This window comes from Anarhichas minor, unplaced genomic scaffold (genome assembly GCF_050575085.1).
Source record: "Anarhichas minor isolate MPS153535 unplaced genomic scaffold, ASM5057508v1 ptg000155l, whole genome shotgun sequence".
Lineage (NCBI taxonomy): Eukaryota > Metazoa > Chordata > Actinopteri > Perciformes > Anarhichadidae > Anarhichas > Anarhichas minor.
The window spans coordinates 1,513,202-1,538,758 of NW_027466601.1; the positions used below are offsets into that span (position 1 = coordinate 1,513,202).

General features: G+C 44.3%; 1 long non-coding RNA gene across 1 annotated transcript; it reads left to right on the top strand.

Moving 5' to 3' along the window:
• Positions 1–20,434: 20,434 nt before the first annotated feature.
• LOC142943732 (uncharacterized) lies at positions 20,435–20,996 on the top strand. The gene is made up of 2 exons (XR_012952137.1): positions 20,435–20,504; positions 20,848–20,996. It is a non-coding gene; the product is annotated as an uncharacterized LOC142943732 (long non-coding RNA).
• Positions 20,997–25,557: the final 4,561 nt, after the last annotated feature.

A 25,557-nucleotide genomic window follows, 5' to 3' on the forward strand; every position in this document is an offset into this window, starting at 1 on the left:
TTGTTGTATTGGTCAGCTTATATTTCTGAATATGCTGCATTTTCTGTGTTTGCCAATATTCGTTTGCATGTATGCTTTTTCTTGAGTGCAGTGTGTGTGCACGCGTGTGTGTGTGTGTGTGTGTGTGCAGGCTTGTCAGCAGATATAGCTGGGTCCATTCATCAGTGTTTGAAGATGACAGGTAGGGGGTAAGTGGTGTCTGGCCCGGTGTGTTAGCCTCTCCTAACTGCCCACACACACACAGTTTCAGTGTGCGCCTTGTGATGGTGCATGTGTGTTCAGGGGAGAGAGAGAGAGAGAGAGAGAGAGAGAGAGAGCTGGTGTTAGTGGCTGGTGGGCAGTGACAGATTATGAATCAGAATTCATTCATCATGTTAAGAGCCTGTTAAACAGATGGAGCAGGGGGTGGATTAAGGTGTGTGACTGTGTGTGTCTGTGTTTGCTCCCGAGAGGTCGGATTAGAACCGTTTTTCAATTTCCTGGGTGAGGCATCACAAACTCCTGAACACCCACATGGGTAGCAGGTGTAAAGCTGACTTTAGGGAGTCAAGCGCATTGGCAGTATGAATAGCAACCAGCCCCTCCCACCCTGGTGTGTGTGTGTGTGTGTGTGTGTGTGTGTGTGTGTGTGTGTGTGTGTGTGTGTGTGTGTGTGTGTTTGGAAAGGGCTACTTTTGGCTGTGTGGAAAGCAGAGCTCATGTTGATACTTTCTTATTCAGCCTCTCATTACACACTGCTTGACATGCACACACACACACACACACACACACACACACACACACACACACACACACACACACACACACACACACACACGCACTAGTCACCCCCAGTGAGCACACTCTGACACAGACCCAAAAACACAAAGCATGATAAATATGCAATAGTCTGTCGATGCCAAAGTACACAGCACTAGAACTGGGAACACTGGAAACTCTCTCTCCGAGACCCAACTGGGCATGTTCCACCGACCAGACCTCAGCTGAAGCCAGACGAACACCCTGATCTGCTGTGGGGGGTGACAGAGCTTCACTGTGGTCTCTCTGAGCGACACAGTCCTCTATCTATCCAACCATCCATCCATCCATCACATCATTTATCCCTCCATCCATCCATTCATCCAATCAAAATCAAATAATCAGACTGTAAGGTAATTCGGAAAATGATTTGCTCGACCAATCGCAAATCGTTAACACCGAGTGCCGTTGGATGATGTTATTTTAATTTTTAATTTTAAATCCCTTATTAGTCCCGCCGTGGGGAAATTTGTTCTCTGCATTTGACCCATCCCTGTATATAGGGAGCAGTGGGCTGCCCCTGAGAAGCGCCCGGGGAGCAGTCAGGGTCTTGCTCAGGGACACTTCGACACAGGACACATAGTCCTCCGCCGACCTTGCGGTTACTTATGACTTGGTTCCTGACAAGTGACCTCTTGTGGCCATGCAAATAATAATAACGCCAAAAAGGGAGAAGGTTGGGCCATCTGTCCTTGTGGTATCGTCAGTATAACAATAAGAGGCTGTTAGTGTTTACTACCCTGACCGGCCAGATGGCTTGTTACACAGAACCATCTGAGAAGCCTTCATTGGAAAATGTTTGGAAAAGGGCGGACACTTGCAAAAAATACAAGGCTGGTGATTGGATGAATCAAGCTCTCACTGTAGCCAGTCGTGAAAAAACACATTTTCCAACAAGAAAAGCCTTCAGTGTCATTCTTTGTTCTTCTGTCAATGAAGAACTACTCTCCAGTTCTGATAGTCCTGACGCTATTGCAGCATCTACCCTAACCTCTTCAGGAGCCGCCATTGTTGTTTTGAACCAACAGTCTGCGTCTCAACATCGTGTCAAACACACCTAAGCCACGCCCGTAGCTCCTCACAGGATGCCGATTGGTCCGTGCTCTGGCTTACCGGACACAAACGCCTGACTAGATGGATTTCTGTGTGATATGTGAGCCAGTGATTTCTCTTCTTGCTCTTGTGATATCGTGAGATTCCAGCTGCCGTGCAAAGGTAAACGCACCACCTGTCCAGATTGCAATTAACCAAGAGCAGGACAGATTTTTGATGGAGGCAATAGATCAGGGCTGAAAGACAGAGAGAGTGAGGTTGAGAGAAAGAATATTTCCCTCCTTTCTGTCAATGCATTTTCAACCGAGTGAAATCCAACAAGTTCAACTCTAAAGTAAGCCCAGTATGTGAGTGATTCATCACGACAGTGACACTAATGTGCATCACAGTCAGTGGAATCCCTCTGAAGTGCTTTCCAGGTGGAACTGAGATGTAAGATTGGGCAGACCAGATAGCAAATTGTCAGAAGCAGATTAGCAGAAACAAGATTTTTCTTTTTTTCAGCCTCTGACTTTGCAGAGAAAGATCAACCTTTATGAATAATTCCATTGAAATCCTGTTCCTGGAGGGGGAAAAAAAGACAGGCAGGTTATTTTAATTCGTGCCAAAGAAGAATGTGTCATTTCTGCCCCTTTACAACACGATGATTGCTTAAAGGGGAGGGTGATTAAAAGAGAGAAACCAGGGAAGATGAAGCGGCCACATAACTAGTTGGAAGGTTGTCAGCGGCTTATGAAAGACCCTGAACTTTCAGCATGTGTGATAAAGATTTTCTTTGTGAACAATGGAACTGTTGCACCGCATTATTGCAGGTGGGAGGTTTAGATCTACAAACATGTAATGAAAGCAGAGCTGCAGTGGAGGCATAAGTAATAATAATCCATCATTTGAACAGGTTGTAGTAGAATGTTGTGCATGCATCTTATTCACTACAAGCTAAAGTGAATGAAAACTGGTCGCTGCTAAAAGACGAAGTTTAATTCATTACTTGCAACAAAGTCAAATCTGCTGTTCCCAAATTCAGTTTTTACTATTTCCAGTCGCTTCTACTTTGCCGGTCTTTTGATAAAAGTGAAGATACTGTCAATCCTGCAGTATGCTCAAATTAAATAAAACACAGGTCAGGGGGATTTGATCAGATTATTGTCCAATCAGTGTGGGAGCACACGTGATTACATGTAATTAGCTGAGCAGTGGAACACTTTTAATATGAAACATTTGTTTAGGGTGTGTTGAGTTGTAGCTTAACAGCAATCAAAAAACTCACAAAACAGATGACTGAGGCTTCTTACATGATGATACACTTACAAAAGAAGGGGAGCCTGTCTTTCATTTTACAGATTCAAATAAAGGCCTGGTTCTCTCTGTAGTTAAAGTTACTGGGAGGAACTCTGAACTGGTTATGAAACACTCAGTTTAATGCCTCTATATGACCTACAGAAGTAAAGAAGAGCACTGGTGAGACTATTGGCTATTTCTATCTTGTCATTGGATCTGAATCCGGGCAAAATCTGAATAAACAACAGCATCCTGCCCACCAAGGACCTACCCAGATTCGGCTTTGCTGCCGCCTTCGGCCTGCAGTCGGCACTATGGCTGGAGGATGTGAGCTCAGCTCCCGGCAGCAGCAACTCCTCCTCTGACCAGGAGCCGAGCTTCACCTCACCGCTGGGAGAAAACACCGACACCACGCTGTTCGAGACCCAGGGTGTATTGCTGGGCCCACTGGAGGGAAGGGAGGCAAGGAAGGACCAGAACCAGGACTGAGCGGGGCAGACTGTCGGACCCTGTTGCAGTAAAATGAGACGTTTTCTAAAAAAAATCAACACGGAATTAAAGTTAGTCGTTGTAGCACTAAACTGCAACTTTCAGCACCGTGTGGAACTGGGACACATGGTCCCTTTTAGATTCTTCAGTGTGAAGAAGTGAATTCATTCTTCAAACAGCAGCAGTCCACCTTGTTTCTAATAGTCAACCCAGCCGACCTAACAACATATCAAGGTGAGGGTTTAAACATGAATCCAATCTAAGTCAAGAGTTTGGCCCCAAATTTTGCGAGGTGCAACGCATGCTGATCTCACGTTCCATCTCACCTTCACCTCTATGAAAGACCCCAAGATACTGTAAGTTCTTCACTTCACTCCCAAAGAGAGAGGGAAAGTAGAAATCTGAAAACCACCGAAAAAATGTATGGTAAAAAATTTAATTGAATTGGTGAAAAAAAAATAAACTGGCCACACAGTTTGATTGACACGGTATGGGAGGTGGCATTGATAAGTGAAGCCCTCTATTTGCCTTTGTCAGATTCTCTTCATCCGTCAGCTGTCAGCGCTCATCCTGCTTTCGCTTCAAAGGTCTACCAATTGTCTTCTCCCCCCCATTTACTCCGTCAGCTCATCCGTCCATCCATCTACGGTGTATAAACGAACGCATCCATCCATCCTATCCTTCCTGACATGCGACATAACAACATGTTTTTTTAGTCACATAGTGACAGACGGACTGGAAGAGAGAGAATCAAGGGAAGACCACTCGCTGAATAAGACACTGATTCCACTTCCTCCTGGACTTTAAGTGTGAACAACGCTGTCTTCTTAAATTCAAAATGATCCCAGTCCCAGTGACTCCCTTAAAACGGGTTGCTTAACACACTTGTTATAATATGACACTGTTGGTCATTTTCTTGACTGATACCTGAAATACAAAACTTTTTTTTACTTCATCAATAAATCTGTAACACCTACACCGCCGATGCCATCTGTTGCACAAAATTTAGCTTCCCTGAAGAAAATTGTTTCTTTTCACAAGAAAGCCCCATGTCTTTCAAAGGACACCTGACTGGAACTGAGACATACAAGCAGATAAAAGGACAAGAGGAGGTACAGCAGAGGTACAAAGGTACCGCAAAGAAAGAGAGGCAGGTTGAAGGCTTACAGGAGAATGAACAGATATAGTTCAAACAGAAAAACAGGGCAGTGTGAACATCTGAACCCAGGTGTCCTAAAAAGTGAAGTCTATAAACATGCCTCAAACCCAAGGATGGCAAAAAGAAGACACTCTATTGTTAGTGAGTCCACAACTCTATCTACATAGTTCCTACTCACTGATTTTTAAAGGGTCCTCCATGTCCATGATGGGGTTGAGGCAGAGATAGGCTTTGGTGGAAAGCACATTTATTTAAATACTGTTGTGAAAGGTAGAGTTGGTAATCTGCTTCAAAAACATTTTCTTTATATTTGTTGAAATTCTAATTACATCTTGACACCAATCAATGAATCAAACAATCAACACTGGGCTGGGTTGCTGGGATACTTTTTGTATTCTTGCTAGTTTCTCAGGATTTACAACCCGAGCTTTAAGTACAGATTTGTTGTAGTGCACTTGACTTTATCCATTGTTAACTTTCATACTTGCAGGATAACCACCGCTCCACCTGGCTTGATCTTGACTCAGGTGCTGGAAGAATCAAAGAGTTCAAACTTCTAAAGATAACCGCACACTTAGATCTATGCAGGGTACGCTTTATTTGAGCTTTCAGTCTCAAGGACCTTCATCAGATCATAAAGGATTTAACTGGAACGGAGGGTGAAGAAACCAGCCACCAAATCCCATTCCAATCACTGTATGTAAAACACCTGTGCACACCCCGGTGGTGGAGGCTCGGCCTCCTGGGAGCTGCAGCATTAAAGTGCTGAATGGAGTACTGAGGGGCTTACAAGTGGATGCCACACTTACACAACACAGACAGGGGTGGTGCACAGTGTATATTGAAAAACGCATATACAATCAGGAAGCACCCTATAGTAGTATCATACAATTTCATCTCATCGTAAACAGGGCTTTGAGAGGTATCAGGCTTGAGCCACCGTTAATCAAAGATCCTCAGATCTATGAGGAAAATACAAAAACAAAAAAACATCTCAAAGCAAGAATAGAACAAGATTAAAACAAAATGCTGTAGATGGGTATCAGGCAGGGTCCATCATAACCCATAGATCCCAAATTCTACATACATACACAGTGTGCCACCCCTTTCTGTATTGTCTAAGTGTGGCATCCACTAGCCTCTACCACCACGGTGTGCACAGGTGTTTGACATACAGTGACTAGAATATGATTCGTTTGTTTCTTTACCAGGCGGTCCAGTTGAATCCTCTGATGAAGGTCTTTTAGACTGAACGCTTAACTAAAGTGTACTCTGCATAGTGTGCGGATATCTCAACTTTCATACTTTCAAAAATGTTACTCGTATTGTTGTAATGTTTATTAATGCATAATATTTTCAAAGTCGGCCATTGTGTTCATAAAATGGTTCGTATATATTAAGAAAAGTTATTCGTCTTTGTTCGTGCGTTTGTCTACAAATGTCCAGGAACGTGCGTCAATTTCCGATTGTTAAATACAGTCTCATGAAAATAAACTTAAATTCAAATAAAATCAAATGCTGGAGGTGGAGACATTAATGCTTTTTTTAAATTCTGGGCAAGGTGCGTTGGCGTGTTGATGTGCTGGCGTTTGCTGCAGCTGTTAACAAGCTAAACACTTACCACGCCTACCTATACGCACACCAATCAAATTGTACGGTGTAGCGTGATGGGATATGCAGGTATGCTGCGAAGGCACTGCGCGTTTGTGCTGAAAGGTTCACACCTAATACCCCAGGACTGACAGAGCTGCAGTATTACACGTATTCGGAGTAAGAACTGGTTGACAAGTAAGTTATACCTTTTTCATTTAATGTGGGAGAACTGCGCCATTTATTCTACTTTCGGGACTTTTACTAGTCACTTTCTGTGGGAACTTTTCTCACTTGATAAGACTGACCAGAATTTGGACAAATGGATGCTGCAGGGTCTCAGTCTTAGGTCCAGGTTTTTTAGACAACATAGTTTTTTCATAGCAGTAAATGATACCTCAGAGACACAGGGAGCTACCAGTGAACCACTGTGCTGCCTCCCAGTCAGTTCTGAGTTCTGTCAGAGTGAAAAAGGTCACAGCTCCAAGTCCATTATGAGACAACGCAAATGCATTTGGTAGGACCATCTGTATTGTCTGCTTCTCTTTTCTTCAGCCGACGGAGGGGGCGGTGGATGGTGGTTACCGACAGACGGACAGATTGAGCAGATGGTTCACACACTACCCGCTTCCAATTAATCTCTGGCTTTCACCGCAACTCTTCTTAACCTGCACTTGCTGGCCCAATCATCGAGCTACACCAAAACCCATATGGCTGGGAAACTCGCACAGGTGGCGGTTCGTTCCCCGGCATTCCGCCAGCAGCGCGACATACGAGCACAGCCAACACACAAACGCACCCCAACACACACTTAGTGCTGTGTACTGTGCAGTCACACTCAAATATAAAACTCTCTCGAAATATTATTAGACTTCAAGAGCACATTATGAATCCATTGCTTCGCGTTGATGGCATGAAACAAGAGATAACAATAGAAAGTTGATTATAATAGCTAATCAATTATTACATATTGTTTTTGAAAATATCAAAGGCCCATCACGTGTTTTATTTCCCCGTTTCTATTTTTGGAAGGTGCTGAAGCCTTGGCAACAAAGCTTGGCTGGAATGGGCCGTGCAAATGATGGTATTATGCCAGCAGCAGAAATGTGTCTAATTGTTGGATGTGTCAACAAATGCCACCAATGCCAACTCCACTTGGTTCACCAAAGCAGATCATGCAGAGTCTGACTGGTGTGATTTGAGTAACCAGGTTATTGAAGGTAATAGTAAGTTTTTAAACACAATACAAAGGTTCTTTTTAACATATACTTGTTCTAATCGCACATCAGTGACAGGACCAGATACTTGTGAAGCTGGTGCTGTGTAGCTCCTAAAAGCGAATGCTTGGGTTGTCTGTTCCTTCGTCCTCCGTCTTGTCTCTATGCTCTTTAAATGTTACTCCGCTCAACTGTAGGATTGTTCAAAACCCTTTTCTAGTGCTACATGTTTATTCGATTATTGCTAGTTCCCTTCTGTTTTTAAATGAATTCAGACGAACTCAGATTAGTTTAGATTATTCATTACTTGTGGTTACTGGCGTTAATGACAGGTGTGTTTTAATACTCCCACAGTTGTATGAAATGATTCATGTATCAACCTCAGGGGACAGTAAACTTGCGACCGGCAGCTACTTTTTCAGAAATACAACAGAAGAACACAAGGGGCCCGATCGGACAGCAACCTCCGGTTCTGAAAAATAAAGCCAATGTTGAAGTACCTAAAACCTGTGTTCTTTCTAATTGCCAGTGGGGGGGGCGACTCCTCTGGTTGCAATCAATCGCTAGTTTCAAGTCTTCTTCAATATAGCTTGACGTTCATTAAGTAAATTATGGTCCAATTAGAGTCAAATAGACCATAAAGCAGGGGATGCTTTAGGGTGGGGCTAAATAAATATTAAAATAATGCTGCACGTTCACCTGCTTCTGTTTTCTCAATCATTGTGGAACTGGGTGCACGTGTTGAAACCTTATTTCCTCCCACAGTTAGCCATGAGTGGATGTAGAAATGCCTTTGTACAACCGTTTGCACATCAATACTTGTTGATCTCATGCAGCGTTTGTAGCTATACCAACAGAAAATAGTGTGCTGCACTTTGTAGGTATCCCATGAAATCGATTCATATGTAATCCACGTAATTATGAACTAGGAAGTATATAGATCACAAAAACCCACACAGGGCGGGTGGATGGGTGAAAAAAAGCCCTGGTTTTTCACACATGAGACCGCTGTTGGTTCCTTGTGTGAAATGGGAAGTCAACGTTGATTTATTTGTCACTTAACTTGCCTACTTCAGTAACGTCACTTCCGTAGTCATTTGAACCCAAACAACGATCTTTTCCCGAACCTTACTAAGGTGTTTTGTTGCATAAAGTCTATGTTGAAAACACTGTATGCATGTAACGAGCAAAAATGAAAACGTGTTGCTGGACTTAAGTAGGAAAAGGAAAAGGAAAAAAAAGGAAATCTTTTTATACGATTTTGACATTCTTAACAATGAGATATCACCATGACATCTCCATGATTACTGACACTAAGACACATATTTTGTTTTCTGAAACGTTATGTTCAAATAGGAAAATGCCAATAAGCCATGATCTAATGCTAACTTGAATCTACAGACACAAACACAGAAAGTAGTTAAACAAGCTGGTGTCTATTCTTAAATAAAGAAGAAAGTCAAGTTGTCGTCTGATGTCATGCTGCATGCACCTTGATGAAGTGTTGGAGGCGTGCTGCTTCACGCAGACCGCAGTCAGTCACTGAGGCTGTTGCTGCTTGTTCCATTCCTAGAAACAATCCCCTGCTAAAACTTTTATAGTGTAAAGCAGCAACTGTAGGAAATGTTTGGTCTGCAGTGACATTAAGCTGCTGGATGTAAATCAGGGAACAATGGCACTAATGTCAATCAGATAAAATGACAAAAAGCGACATCGAAGTACTGCCTGGGAATATAACTACAGAACTTTTTCAAATACAGTGATTCAGTGTACCTGACAGAATATATTTAACCAGAGGTCATCTTACATCCATCTGCTGCATTTTTTTGTGATCTGTTTTCATCCACACCTTCCCACATGCTCATCATACTTTACTTGGTTTCAGGTGATGAGTTTCTCTGCCTGCGATGTGAACACACAGGCCAGTTTGAGAAGAAACTCAAATATAGAGCTTCTCACACAGGATCATCAACACACACACACACACACACACACACACACACACACACACACACACACACACACACACAGGATCAATCACACAGACACATACATACCTACCAAGCCTCTGTCTGTGTTCCCAGCATGGCTATGTGCTCAGCTGATTGATCACACAATAAAGAAGGATCACATATTTGGGCCTTCTTCACAACGCAGACGGCAGTGCAAAGGATAAAGTAACTGTGTGTGTGTGTGGATACAGAACTGTGTGATCTAAAAATGGTGTCTGTTGGTTATCTTATGTTGTTGGGGTGTGTAAATAACAACCTTGGCAAAATGTGTGCATTTAGAAGAAAGAGCCACAGAGAGAAGCCATGTGCAACGTGTTCTGCCACATGATCAGAAGAGAAGACAGTAAAGCTAGGAAGGAAAAGGAGGAATGAAATGGAGGCAAAAGATAATGCAGGACGATAGATGAATGAGGGAGATGAAGCCGTGGAAAATGAAAGTTAAGGGAAAGACACAGCTCACATGGTGCAATCAGGAGCACATCAAGTATCCGTAAGCAGGATATTAGATCTGTTTGGCAGCAATGTTGGCAGCTGACACCTGAGAATAAAAGTAGACTGATAAAATATATATTTTCATGGTAATTACAAGTTCAGGTATAAACAAGAAATTGTGCGCATTGTTCCAGTGATGTTTCTAGATTCTTTCCAGCAGTTGGAGGTGAAGTTTCCATTAGAATGTCTGAATATTCATTTAAATGTGTGCAACAATCTGCAAAAGAAAATGCAAATCAAAGTGTCTTTTGAAAATAAACTTTGGGTTCACTTTGACTTAGTTCAATCAGGAGAGACAAGTCAGATGAAGAAAAGATAATTGTTTATTATCAACAAATGATAAGTGATGATAAAGTCTTCACAGTCTTTGGCGCCTGGACTCTACTGGGAGATTTGTAATGGAGGGGCATCTGCCCTGAGCAGCAGCAAGATAAATCCCCCCGTGGAGTCCAGACACTGGTGGTGGCTGATGAGATGATGAGCTGATGAAGCGGATGGATCTGTGAAGACTGGGTAGAGATGGGGAGGTGGAGGGGTACGTAACAGCAGCATGAACGTACTGAAGGTAGAGACAATCATATTTAGGAGAGACAGCAGCAAGATAATAGGCCAACGATGTAATTGTTTCCTTGTGCTATTGGATAGAAGAGACCAGCTGATATAATGATATCCAGCGGCTGCATCCTTCGGAGGCTGCATTTGTAGACTGATTGCGTCACAGCGTCTGCGACGAGGCTGTCCCATTATGAAGACTTTAAATGCAGCTAAGAAATACAGCCTTCTTTTACCAGATTCGGAGGATCCAACTTAAGGTTCCTTCACGGCCCAATATATCCCAAGATTCATTGCGTGCCGATGAATATTTGATTTTAATCGGCATGGCGACAAGTGATCCAGCAGCGGGAGAAGCGGCACCATTCACTTTTAAATGTAAGTATTGGGTTTCAACTCACTCGAAATTTTAGCAACCGTAACTTGTAAGTAAGCCAGTAACGCTAGCTAGTCCATTCATAATATCTCCATTTGACCATCTTGTACTTAAGGTTACAGTTAAATTTGCTCTCATCCAATACAAAGCCTTTACTAAGAAGACAACCAGCAGAGAGGACAATACACTTCTGATTTGTTTTTTGTTGCTGTCACAGAGATGCAAATGTCCTCTGCCTTAGGATTGTAAGTGTCCAGGGTCAGGGGAGGGAGTGAGTGGGAAACCCACTGCTGCAACTTGGCCGTGGTTTGTCCTCATGGATGAGGTGTTGGGACGGAGGCCTTCTATAACCCCCCTGTCCTGCCTCTATCCCTGAGGAATCACCAGGGCCAAGTAAAGCAGTGGGTGACCAGGAGGAGGAGGAAAGACAGCCAGGGCCGAGAGAGAGAGAGAGAGAGAGAGAGAGAGAGAGAGAGAGAGAGAGAGAGATTTCTTTTTGATTTTTCAAAAAAAAATTACATATTTATAGTTGAAACAATTTCAACAATTCAAATAAAGTGCTAATGCATAAAATTCACATGTTTTAAAAAAAATGTATATATACTACTATCTGATAAAAACTTGTGCAAACACTAACTCGTCATTGACCACAGAACAAACAATTTCATTAAAACACCAGCGCTGTTTAAAAGCATCTAAGTCTCCAATGTGCCTCTAAAACCTAAACTCTAGCCAGAGTCTGGCCCTGATGTTGCACAGCCAGATTGACCTGGCCTCCTGCCCCTACCTGTTCTCCACTGTTTTTTCTACTTAAATAAATTGCCATCTTGGCTTCTCCTGAAAGATAGTTGAGGAGCTGCCACTTTTCTTTTCCCGTTTTTTTGTAGGCAGCTCCCATGATAAAAACCCTTTCAGTAAAAACCACAATTAAAAAGAGTAAAAACCAATGTTAAAAGAGAGAAGAACTCTGCGAGTCTCTTACACTCAGTAAAAACATGATAAACAGTCTCTCTAAGGTTACAAAACGGGCACTGGCTAAGAACAGAGGGATTAAGAACAGAAATAAAAGCATTGGAGGCGACAGCACCATGTAAAATCCTCCACTGGAGGTCGGCAGTCCGTTTTTTGAGGGGAGGTTTATATAAAATCCTCCACTGTGGGCCAGGTCCGTTCTGCCCCAGTCTGTTTGACCACACAGTGGGGAGCCTGTTGCACAGTCCTTTCTTGTTTGTGCCCTTCACACAATTAAGATACAAGGTCTTTTTGTCCGCCTTGTATAGTGTCAGTTTGTCTGGACATATTGTAGCGAGCAGGGGGCCGGTGAGTTCCCCTAGCCCCGGGCTCAGGGAGATCTCAGGGAAAGGGTCTGCAGGGTCCGGCTCGACTTTTCTTTGGCTGTAGTTCATGAGGAGGCTCCTCTCTCTCCCAGTCAACCTCTGGCTCCACAGCTCCAGGAGCCTCCTCGCCACCCGGACAGAATGCAGACCCAGCAGAGAGCCCAGGGCCGGGGCGTCGCTCAGCGTCCTGTGAGATATTTTTGCACAAACTGAATTCTAAAAGTGGCCGTCCGGCTGGCCAGGTGGACGAGGCCCTGTCCCCCCTCCTCTCTGGCTAAAAACAGCACCCCTTGTGGCACCCAGTGTAGACCCTCCCAAAAGAAATCAACCATTTTCTTCTGTATGTGGGCTAGAAAGCCTGAGGGAGGGTCTAAACAGGTTAAACGGTGCCACAGTTGGGATGCTATAAGATTGTTTAAAACCAATACTCTACCTTTAAAAGACATCTGAGGGAGCAGCCATTTCCATTTGGAAAGTTTTCCCTCGATCTTCTCTATGACGCCCTCCCAGTTCTTCTGGACTATGTTCTCTTGTCCGAGATAGATTCCCAGGTACTTGAAGCCGTCTCTTTTCCAGACCAGGCTCTGGGGAAGAACTGGGAGACCGTCACGCCATTCACCGACAGCGAGGGCTTCACTCTTCTTCCAGTTCACCCTCGCTGCCGATGCTATGCTAAAATCCTTCACAATATTGGTTAAAAGGTCTGCATCCCTCTGGCCCTTAATAAAAACAACGATATCATCTGCATAAGCTGATAAAATCATGTTCCCATTAAAACCAGACCCTGTAGGCTAGAGCGTATTCTGATGAGGAGGGGTTCCAGGGAGAGTGCATAGAGCATCCCGGACAGAGCACAACCCTGCCGGACCCCTCTACACACTCTAAAAGGAGCACACAGACTGCCGTTTATCTTCAGCACACTCTCAACCTCACTGTACAACACTTTGATCTTAGCTATGAAACCATTGCTGAACCCAAACTTCCCCATAACTTTCCAGAGGAAGTTGTGTTCAACGCGGTCAAAAGCCTATTCCTGATCTGAATAAATTAATTAAAACACACATTGGAGTTTTCGTCATGACCATCGTTAATTGTTTTTTTTAACTTTCAGCACAAGTTTTCTCAATCTAAAAACCTCCTGATTAGTGAAACCAGACTCATCCCTCTGGCTCATGTGGAATCTGGCTGAGTTATAAAATAAAGCCAGATCTGGGAAAAACTCTTGCATTTTTACATTTTTTTTACTTTTTGCAAAATGGTTTGTATAGCCTCTGCAGTGTGGAGCTTTTCCTTCTGGCCATCGCTGCTGTCTGACACACAGTCCTCACTCTTACTGTCATCAGACTGTGCCTGCCCCCTGCCTGTCTCTTTGTTCTTCCCAATCTTACCTCACTGCCTGTATTCTGTTTCTTTTTTTTCCTCTTAGTTGCAGATTTTGGCTCCCCTGCTTCCTCCTCCGCCATCTCAGCCTCTTCCACCTGCTCCTCCCCTGTATTCAGTTCTCCACCCGCCTGTACTTCTTTCTGTACTTCTTCCACCCCACCTGCCTCCTGTGTTCCACTAACCTGCTCAGTTATGTCTGCAGGTTTTCTCACTACTACCACTATCCACTTTCACCCGTTTTCTTTCCTTCTCCTCCATCCTCAACTTCTCCCACCTTACCCAAAGCCTCTCCCTCACTGTCCTGGACACTCTCACTCACACCGTGCACATCAGTCATACTCATCCCGTGTAGGTCAGGCACAGCAGCGGCAGATGGCGCGGTCCGCGGCACCGGAACCGGCCGCTCAGATGCCGCAGCCGGGCTCGCAGCGGGAGGTGTCCCGCCACAGCGCCGAGCGCCACACCCGGGTCAGGTGGAGCCGGGTCCCCTCGCCTCGGACAGGCCCTCACGGTATGCCCCTCCTCACTGCAACCGAAACATTTCATCGCTGACGATGTTGCGAAAATCACGTAATCATAATCATCTACTTTAACGTGGAAGCAGAGGTTGAGCTCCTCATTCCGGTTGTTAAGTATCATATACAGGTGTCTGCAGTGAGACACCACGTGCTTCAGCAACTGAGACTTACATCCGGACAAGATCTTTTTGATCGGTGACACCACCTTTCCATGTCTGGAGAGTTCTCTGCTGAGAAACTCGTCAGTGATGAAAGGAGGGACGTTAGATAAGACCACTTTCGTGGCCGGTTGCATCAGCGGCAACACCTGGACATACATGCCATTAACCGTGAGGCCCGTCTCGATGACTCGGTTCACCTTCTCCACCTGGTCCAGGAAAATGACCACGGCGCTGTTCATCCGAGCGGCCGATTTTACACTGCTGTGCCCGACCATCTCCCCCACAGCCAGCCCAATGTCCTCCACGCTGCACGGAAAGCCGGCGCTGATCTTAATGCCATGCTTTCGTGTGAGGTGGGACAAACTTTCTCCATTTACCATGGCGTCTTAGGACGCCGACCGGCGAGAAAACGGCAGGAGAAAAAACACCAAACAAACAACCCAAAAAAGATTAAACTTAACTTAAAGTGAAGAACCAACTAACAAACCACATTAAAGTAATACACATAAACTAGGGAAAAGAAAAGAAAGGTCGAAAAACCCACTCGCTCAGCGACTCACTCACACACGCTCACTCCCAGCATGCACACAGAGAGAGAGAGAGAGCTCTCATTTCGGAGACCACTCGGTTCAGCCTTCGCGGACTTTAAAGGACGCGGTCGATGTAGACCGCGAAGGACGCAGTGAACATGCGTGAGAAGGGAAAGGCAGAAGTATGAGAAATGAACTACGGGCTTGGTATTTAAGAGTATAGTCTTCCTGACTGAACTCACGCTAGAGTATTTTTAGACCAACCATGTTGTTTTGCCTAAAAGACTAAGTGCTTCTTTTTGCCTAAACCTAAGTGTTTTTATTTACATTAACCACCAAGGGTAGTGACCAAACGTTGAGTTGGGATGAGAACGTGTTTAAACTACTTGGTTAGGTTTAGGCAACAAAAATACTGACATAACATAACAAATGTCAGGTGTAAGAAGTTAACTTTGACTTGGCTTCACACGGGACATGAACAGCGGTCTCCATAGTGAAAGTCCTGTTTGTTTGTAATTTTGGAAAAGGTTCATCAATGAAGGAGTGATGGAATAAAACCAGAAAACATGCATGGATTCCGAGGACATTCATAAGGGACTGAAGAAAGAATAGAAAAAAAAGAACAAAGCAGTTATGCAAGAGTCAGAAGGAAAATAAAGAAGTGCTTCTTTCCAGAGATCCTCCTCTTCCAGCCCCATTAGCGGCTGATCAGAGCCGAGGTCATAATTAACGATGGCCAGGTGCTGCTGATGCTATGTACACCTGAGCCCAGGAGAGAGCAGCAGGACAGAGGAACATCTGGAAAAGAGACACACACTGACAGAAGATGAAGAGAGAGACAGAAGGGGGGAATTCAAATTCCCCCCAAAAAGCCTTATTACAATTTGAATAACACTACGCATCACAGTCAAACCTCCTCAAAAAGCGCTTGATAATGAAGTCGAGGAAGAGACGAAGGCTACGTCCTCTAAATACCTTCATGAAAAAAAAAAAGAAGGAATTCTGAGAATTAGCACAAGGTTAGGTTTGTTAGAGACTACAAGGTTTGAAAAGCCACTTTCATGCCACAAAGTAATCATATTTTGATGGAAATGTGGGCAACGGTGATGAGTTTGTCATTGTATGTTAGGAGCAGGAGTGTAAATGAACTGCGACACAACATCTTTATACATATTCATGAATGCATGCTCTCACTGAAAGCAAAGTGAAAAGCCTCTTTTCGAAGAAGCACATTCCTGATGTATATCACATCACAGTATTGTCACATTTGCAACTGATGATGCTAAACTGAAGAGTTTTGTGCAAAAGAAAAAGAATAGAATTACCTTGATGTCAACTTAAAGTTTTTCTGGAGAAATGCCGAGAAGGACCGTCACTGTATGCTGTCGGTCAGTCTTCAAATATCCAGTAATGTTGAGGCTTTGCATCAACAAGGTGGTGTTTTTGGGATCAACGGTGTTTTCTTGGCTTGTGCCGGGTTGATGTTGTGGCGACTTGCTGTCAACCTGACTGTGCTGATGTAGGAGGAAAGGCCCAGTAGGAGGCGTGTCAGATGATCAGTGATTAAAGGATCTGTGCTATTTGTCTGGCTTTAGCTCGGCAGACCAAAGTAAACCCTCCACGATATCATATGTTAACATAGTCAGTGAAACAACTAGAGGTACAGAGATGGTTCTAACGCTATCAACCAACAACATGATCTGTCTCTGTATTCAGATAGAAGAGTGGGAGTGGGCAGGGTTTAACCCTGAAGTCATATTAAAATGGGCAAATTTTATATTGGCAATGAATATTTCTAGTAAATCATTCATTAAAGGTTTGTCATCTACCAAGTTTGCAATTAATGATGTAGCATAACTATTGTTAAATATAAGTAATATTGAAACTAATAAGTGCCTCTGCGAAGGACGTTATGTTTTTGGTTTGGTTTTGTTGTTACTTTGTCAGCAGGATTACGGAAAAGACTGCCGGCCTGATTTTCAGGAAACTTGGTGAAAGGGTGTAGCACAGGCCAAGGAAGAACCAAGGGAATCAGGGGACGGATACACAAATGATTTTTCTCTTTCATCAACATTGTGAGATAGGGCATGGCCTTGCTGGAGGTCTCCGAGTGCCATTCTGGAATTATTATATTATTGAATGGTCGGGATGCTCAATTGTTCAATTATTAACGTGCACAGCTTTATTAAGCTTTGTTAGCTGCAGAGAGTGCTTTGTGACTTGGTTGGTGGAGCTCGTTGGAGCTGTAACTCTGGTTATTCTTAAAAAAGGCACACATACCAATATGCTATTTGAATGCTTCATTTTTAAACTGTCTTTTCATTGGACAGAATCAACACTTTCTCAATAGAAAAACATATTGGCAGACATGTATCTGCCTGAGCAGCACATTAGTTCACCATTCAGCTGTTAGGTTTCCTAGACCTAATCCTCTCCTGGTAGGAAAGTATTTGTTTTCTTCACTGGGCATTGAGCATGTACTTTGAACTTAAAGAAAGCCAAAATGGTGTGACGCGAGGCTGCATATGTCAGTGAGTGTAGTGCTAGCTTTACGTGGCAGAGGAATGAGGTGAAGGCAGCTCAACCCGTTCTCCTTTGCAAAGAAGCTCAATTAGTTTTAATGAGTTAGCACCAATCAATGGTGTTATGGATGGTGAAGATGGGAGCCGTGACTGCTCAGTGTGTGTGTGTGTGTGTGTGTGTGTGTGTGTGGGGGGGGGGGGGGGTCTTTGTGGGAGAGAGAACAAGGGAGACAGTCAGAGGGAGCATGCTAATATTGTGTGTGTATTGAGCGTGTGCAAGTGTGACTGTTGGTAATTAAAGCTCAGGCGGAGCGCGTGTGCAGCCGGAGCGAGGTAAAGTTGACCTTTCCAAGCGTGACAGTAAAAATGGCATCAGGAGCCGGCACGACACCAAGCAAGAGGGGGAGGAAGGTGTCAATGGCATCGGCTGGCCTGGAGGCTCCTCTCACTGTTGATGACGTTGGGTTCTAAAGGAGCACCAAAAGACAAGCTGTACCACTTCTTCTTTTTGAGTATTGAGCTCTCTATTAATCTTTCTGCCGGTAGATGTCCTACCACATCTACCGGCATCAAAACAGGAAGTCAGTGGTAAAGTAGTAAAGCCCCCCTCTTGCTCGAGTTGATTGGCTGCCTGGGCCAAGTGTGACATTGACGAACGGTGCGACTCTGCGTCTAAATACGCTAGAAAATTTAAGAAAGAGACTGGGCAAAAATGGCCTGCATGGCAGAGTTCCAAGACGAAAACCACTGCTGAGCAAAAAGAACATAAAGGCTCGTCTCAGTTTTGCCAGAAAACATCTTGATGATCCCCAAGACTTTTGGGAAAATACTCTGTGGACTGACGAGACAAAAGTTGAACTTTTTGGAAGGTGTATGTCCCATTACATTTGGCATTTGTTTTCTCCAGTTTTGGCCACATTTTTTGCCTTATACTTTTGAGATCCTAGCTGTTCTGATCTGTGTGAATTGAACTAGAAGTACGATGTCAGCCAACACGTACTAGACCTCTTAGGTTTTTGCGTTCCCTAGACCGCTTAGCCTGCTGGGCTACTACTGGCTCGTTTGTCAGCCCTGGGCTCTGAAGCTAGCTAACGCTACGGAGACCACAGATATAGAGTGTACACACGTCAAACTGAAAATGGAATCGTCTGTGAATCAGCTTCCACCTTTGCTAATACCTGGACAAGGCTGTGGACTACGGGCTGGAGCACAATTGTCCACCAGATCTGCTATGGCTTCACTCACCTCTCCATCTGACTGTGTCAGCTGCGCCCGCCTGGTTGATAAAATCACAGAGCTGGAAGGAAGAATATCCACGCTCTACAGGATCCAGTATGCCGAGAACCTCATGGACACCATCATCTTCGGTCCAGCACAAACCGACACAGCCAGCGACCGTGTGCATGATTCCATCGCTTCCAGTCCTGCTGCCGCGGCCCCTCCTCCGGTCACAGCTCCTGAGGCTTCTTGGCTACAGCTCGGAGCTAAGCCTAAAGCCCTGGTTAGCTCCACTCCATCACATCACGAACCCTGGTCTGTGCTCGCAGCAGCCGGATAGGGAGACATCCCTCTCCTACACCCCATAACTTTGATGTCAAGCTGAAGAATAAATATGACACCCTTGCCCTCGACGACTTCCCTCCTCTGGCTAGGGACTCCCAGCTTCCTACACCATCCCAGCTGCCGCCTCGAGGGACCCACAGCCCCGGCTCCCCCGACATCCCTACGCCAGTCATTCCTGAGCCCTCCTCTCGGCCCAGGACTCGCCGCTCCATACCGTGCTTTACTCCAGCACCGCGGCGAGCTTCTGTCCCCCGTTCTCTCAGTCCTTGCTCGTCCACTCCGCCACCACTGGTTAAATCCTCTCCTCCACCCACGCGTATTACACGCGCAGTGTTGTCGCCTCGTCCCCTCTTCGCCCCGACGACACTGATAGTCGGGGACTCAATAATCAGGAATACCCGTTTCTTCAACGCGACCACACACTGTTTCCCCGGAGCAACGGCTCACGACATCCTGCTGAAACTGCCTGGCCTGCTGCACGCCCTCCCGTCTACCATTCGGCGAATTATCGTTCATGTGGGAATCAACGATACAGCCCTCCACCAGTCTGAGTTGACCAAGATTGATTTTACAAATCTTTTGCACTTTTTAAACAGCTGTGGCTTTTATCAGTGGTCCAACTCCAACACTCGGCCGTGGATCACAGCGGTTCAGCAGAATCCTCAGCCTCCACACTTGGCTCCAGGCCGCCTGCAGGACCAACAACGTGAGCTTCATTGACAATTTTAATCTGTTTTGGGAACGCTCTTCCGCTTTTAAGAACGATGGTATTCATTTTAACAAAGTGGGTAGCCGCCTGCTAGCGGCTAATTTACAGCATGCTGTTCACTCCTATTCACATGATTGACTGTTTACACCTGGCACACATGATCCTGGATCCCCTGTCCTCTGTCACTCCCCAGTGAGCACTAACCCGGATTTCAACGTTGATTTCTGGTTGAAAAAGCGTTGATTTGGGGTCTGAACGTCTTAGACGTATTTTAACCGTCTTTTGAACCGGCTAAATTACGGTTACAATATCAACGTGTCACAAAACACCAATTTGTTTTAAAATATTGATGGTTTGTTGTAGGTTGAAAGAGACGCGATTTTGGTTACTTTAAACGTATTTCTCCAAAATCATATTACGCTGGCCGGTGAAATGTGGTCTACACGAAGACGTTATTTCAACGCATTCAATGTCTCATATAAAATGTCGTAAATATGGAACTATAGACTGTGTGCTGTCAACAAGAAGGTCCCAGGACATCATAATGAGAGCAGAGCACATTATGTCTGTATGTTGACGTAAAATACAACCTCTGTGTTTACTGCTGGAATACGCATGCGCACAGACTCTGTGCATTTTTCTAAGGTAGAGGCGATGGCTGGAAAGACGGCACTATTTGAGCTAGCTAGCTAGCTCTTACTGAGTTGATGAGCGAATTGAACGAGCTGACGGAATAAACGAGGCTTCACGCTAACGACATACTCTGTAAATACTTGAACTACTTTATTCCAATATTGCAAACCGAAATATCATCACCAAACCATTAATATCATGTTATGCTCACCATGGTGGCGAGGCTGCTAGCAATTGTAGCGTTAGCATGTTAGCTTGTAGTGTTAGCATGTTACGAAAGTAAACAGACATGTGTGTTAGTTAATATTGGAGACACTTTCTTTGTGGACTGTCCCTGTAGCCCAACGTTATAAAATAGAGTATTTAGGACATTTCACATGTAAAATACACGTGTATTTTCCGTATTTTTCTTACTGTCCGTAGTATGGACAGCGAGTGGGGCTGTACACAGTTTAAATACTTGTTATATTTTCAGATGTCCAGCTTGAAAATATGGCAGATCTCCTGAAACCGGTTCCTGTGTGGCTTTGAAAACGACATTTAAAGAAGGAGAAGGAGATTATGGTTATATATAAAGAACATTGTTTATATTTATATTGTGCTTTAATAAATACAAATGAACTGTTGCCTGTGTCACTTGGTCTTTTGTCCTGTAAGTGGAAACTGTTGATGTGTTACTAACATTAAGTATTTAGTTGCTACATATTGATCTGAGAGCATTTTGACGGTTAAAACACGGTGACGTTGAAATCACGGTTAAATCACGTTGAAAAGTGAAAGTTTTTTAGCCGACTATTTGAAGACGTTGATTCAACGTTCACGTTTAGACCAGATATCAACGTGATGTCCAATACTGGCTTTCAACTGATAAATGTGGATGTGGTTTCTTAGTAAGCCTCTAAAATCATGATATATTATTATTATTAGCACAATGTAGAGGACGAAAAATTATAGTATTGCAAATCACGTTTAAATCTGGTCTAAGCGTGAACGTTTAATCAACGTCTACAAATAGTCGTCGAAAAAACTTTCACTTTTGAACCAATTCTGAACGTCTTTTAAACGTCTATTCAACGGAAAAATGCTCACTGGATCCTCCTCTACGCAGTGTTGCCTACTCCTCAGTCAGGAAAGTAGCTATTGGCTGTCCTAAAAGTCGCTAGAAGTCGCTAAATGACGTCATCGCCTAATTTGCATAATTGTAATGAGCGCTGTGGGAGAGAGGCGGGACCAGCGGCGGCTTTGCGCATACGCGATTCATTTGCAGTCTGGACACGGAGAGTGTGGGACTCCTCTTTCTGCAGCTGGGACTGCTGCGCGAGGGGCTACTGTGACACTAACCACCTTTGAGTGCTTTGAGGCGGCGGAGGGGCTCACGGCAGCTCCCGCGTGCCGAACGGTACGTGCTTTCACGTCAGAGTCAAAACACCAGAAAAGTCTGCCAACAACACCAGAAAAAGTAGCTAGATTTGTCGCTAGTAGCTTTTGACAAAAAAAGTCGCCATGAGGGTTTGGAAAGTCGCCAAGTTGGCAACACTGCCTCTACGTTCATTCATCAGCCGCATTCATCCCCTACAAGCAACACTAGCTCCCCCTGGTGGCATGGAGGGTCTCCAACTACTCTCTCCCTAGCCTCTACCGTAACTTCCACTCCACGACCCATGAACATTCCCATGAGAATCAGACTTGCGCTCACGCCCTAGTTATGGTCGGGTTCGAGGTGTTGCACGAGTGATCCGTCCTATTGCACATACCCCCAAAGCTTCCTGTGCTGATGACGACACAGTTTCTTCCCCCATCAAAATGTGTCTGATTAATGCACGCTCTGTAACAAACAAGGCTCACATTTTAAATGACTTGTTCACAAGTCATAATTTGGCTTTTTTATTTCTGACTGAAACCTGGCAACGGAATATGGAATGCATCCATTTCAATGAACTCTGCAAGTGAACTGTTCTTATGTTGGGACACTGCGTTTGACAGGCCGTGGTGGAGATCTCGCCATGGTCTGGAAGAATCAGTTTTCCTGCCAATTGGGGAGCACAGAATCCTATGCTACTTTTGAACTACAGCTGACTAAAGTGGGCTGGCTAAAGCCGTTTTACTGTTTTTTAATTTACCCACCTCCGGGTCCTGCAGGTCAGTTTTTGTCAGAGTTCACAGACTTTCTCACCTCTATTATCAAGCTAGACAAAGTGCTTCTGTTTGGTGATTTTAATCTGCATATCAATGATACCACAGACTGCAGTGCCACTGAGTTTTTCAATATTACTGAATCTTTTAATTTCACGCAACATGTTTCTGGCGCCACTCACAGGGGTGGTCACACCTTGGACCTTGTGTTCTCCCTGGGTCTTGATATTGATAATACCCGTTGTGAGGACCTACTGATCAGTGACCATAAATGTATTTTCTTTGATCTTTCTGTCAATGCTGACCCCTTGTGTCTGAAACAAACATTCCACTCCCGCATTATTACTCAGATTACAGCTGATCAGTTCTCTATGCACTTCTGCTGTGATATTAACACAAATCTTAATGATGTTGAACTCTTGATAGTCTTTTAATGAACATTGGACCACTTTGCTGGATAAAGTGGCACCTCTTAAGGAAAGGACCAGGGCTGCCTACAACACTTCTCCGTGGATGACAGACGCTGTCTGCAGCTTGAGACGGAAGTGTCGCAGGACAGAGCGGCTATGGAAAGCCACTGGGCTAGAAGTGCATCGCTGATATCTCAAAGACCTCAGAGTTTCTTTTAATGCTGGAGTAAAGGAAGCCAGAACTGCTTATTTTGCCAACTTAATCTCTTCCTCAAAGAGAAATCCCAAGACTTTGTTTGACACAATTAAGAGAATTGTTTCACCGTCTGTCTCTACATTGCCATGCTGTTCTGTTGACGATTGTAACAAATTCCTTACATATTTTAATGATAAGGTAACAGGTATTAGGTCTGGCATTCAGCCTGCGATTTGTTCATCTGCATGTATCTCCTCGCAATCTCCTACTGTTCTGGACTCTTTCCAGCCTATCAGCCTTCAAGACCTGATGGACTTAATTAACAAAACAAAGCCATCATCTTGCCCTCTGGATATAATACCAACCTCTCTATTTAAGAAAGTTCTGCTAATTATTGGCCCTGCAGTAACATCTATTGTCAATTCCTCATTGTCTACAGGAATTGTCCCCTCCTATTTTAAACATGCCACTATCCAGCCCATATTAAAGAAACCCAACTTAGATCCGGCATTGCCTATGAACTACAGGCCCATATCAAAACTGCCTTTCCTGTCCAAAATTTTAGAGAAAGTGGTGGCCAACCAACTCACTGCTGCACTGGAGAGGCACAACATGTACGACAAGTTCCAGTCTGGGTTTCGCAGACAACACTCTACTGAAACTGCTCTCCTGAGGGTTTCAAATGACATTCTCATGTGTTCTGATGCAGGTGACTGCTCTGTGTTAGTTCTTCTGGACCTCAGTTCTGCATTCGACACTGTAGACCACAACATCCTGATTAAGAGGCTCCATGATTGGGTTGGCATATCTGGCATAGCGTTAGACTGGTTTACATCTTACCTCGCTGACAGAACTTTTAATGTCTCTCTGGGTGATTTTGTGTCTGTTACCTCTCCATTGTCTTGTGGCTTACCGCAGGGCTCGGTTCTGGGGCCTCTGTTATTTTCCCTTTATCTGTTACCTTTGGGACCGATTATCACAAGTTATAATGTGTCCTATCATTTATATGCAGATGATATCCAACTCCATCTGTCATTCAAACCCAACGAGTCATTCACATTAACTAGGCTCCTGGACTGTGTCAATGCCATCAGAGACTGGATGGCAGAAAACTGCTTACAACTCAACGACAGTAAGACGGAGGCTCTAGTTATTGCAATGGATGAGTTTGTCCCCATGATCAGGCAGAGTATTGGTCCACTCTCCTCTGCTGCCCATTGCAACCTGCGCAACCTAGGGATTTTCTTTGATCGATCCATGTCGTTTGACCCCCATATTAAGCAGCTGTCCAGATCATGTTTCTTCCATCTAAGAAATATTAGTAAACTGAGATCTGTAGTATCAACACCTGAACTAGAGATGATCATACACACATTTATCTCTTCACGCATTGACTACTGTAACTCACTTTTCACATCACTCAGTGTATCTGCTCTTAACCGTCTGCAGGTCATCCAAAACGCTGCCGCCAGATTACTCACCAGGACAAATCGACGGTCTCACATCACCCCCATACTCCGATCTCTCCACTGGCTTCCTGTAGCATTTAGGATACACTTCAAAATTCTCACCATCACTTACAGAGCACTTCACGGTCAGGCTCCTACTTATGTAGCTGATCTACTTCACCCATATTCACCCGCCCGCACTCTCAGGTCAAACGCTCTAGGTTTTCTGTCAGTTCCACGCACACGATTTAAGACCCGTGGTGACCGAGCCTTTGAGGCAGTGGCGCCGAGGCTATGGAATGCTCTGCCTGCACCTCTACGCCTTGCAGATTCCGTGAATACTTTTAAAAAACAGCTCAAAACCCACCTTTTTAAGATGGCGTTTGAGTCAAAACCCATGTCCTAGTCCTACTCCTAAAATGTGTAATTTATTGACCCTATGGTCACATTGTGTTTTGTATGCTTCTAAATTTCTGCTCTGTGAAGCACTTTGTGATTTTCTGTCTGAGAAAAGCGCTCTATAAATAAATTTTATTATTATTATGTCGTGTTCTTCGCAATAAAATATCTTTGATGTGTCGAGTCTTGGCCAATCAGCGTTAAGATGTCTACAGCGTCTTCATTTCCCTCCGTTACAGTTACGTTATGTTCCGTTACCGTTCAGACTTGATGGGTTAAGTTAATGTCCACTGCATGCAGAACTTTATCGACTGTTAACGGTCGTCATTATCGCGATTTAGGAGGAAAAAACGTAATGTTATGAAACATGCAGCCCCCCGTGTTCCGGTTCAGTTCACGCGGTCACTCATTAACTTTAAACCCGAACACCGGTGGATCTGCTGGCAGGTTGTTTTTTTTAACTCAAAGTAGAATGAGGCGATTTCGTGGTCATAATAACGTTTAAGATAACGAAACATGAGGCCCAGATACTGATGAGATGATGAGGTCAAAGAGCTTCAGGAAGAGGATGCTGGTTATGTAGCGCAGCTTGACGCAGG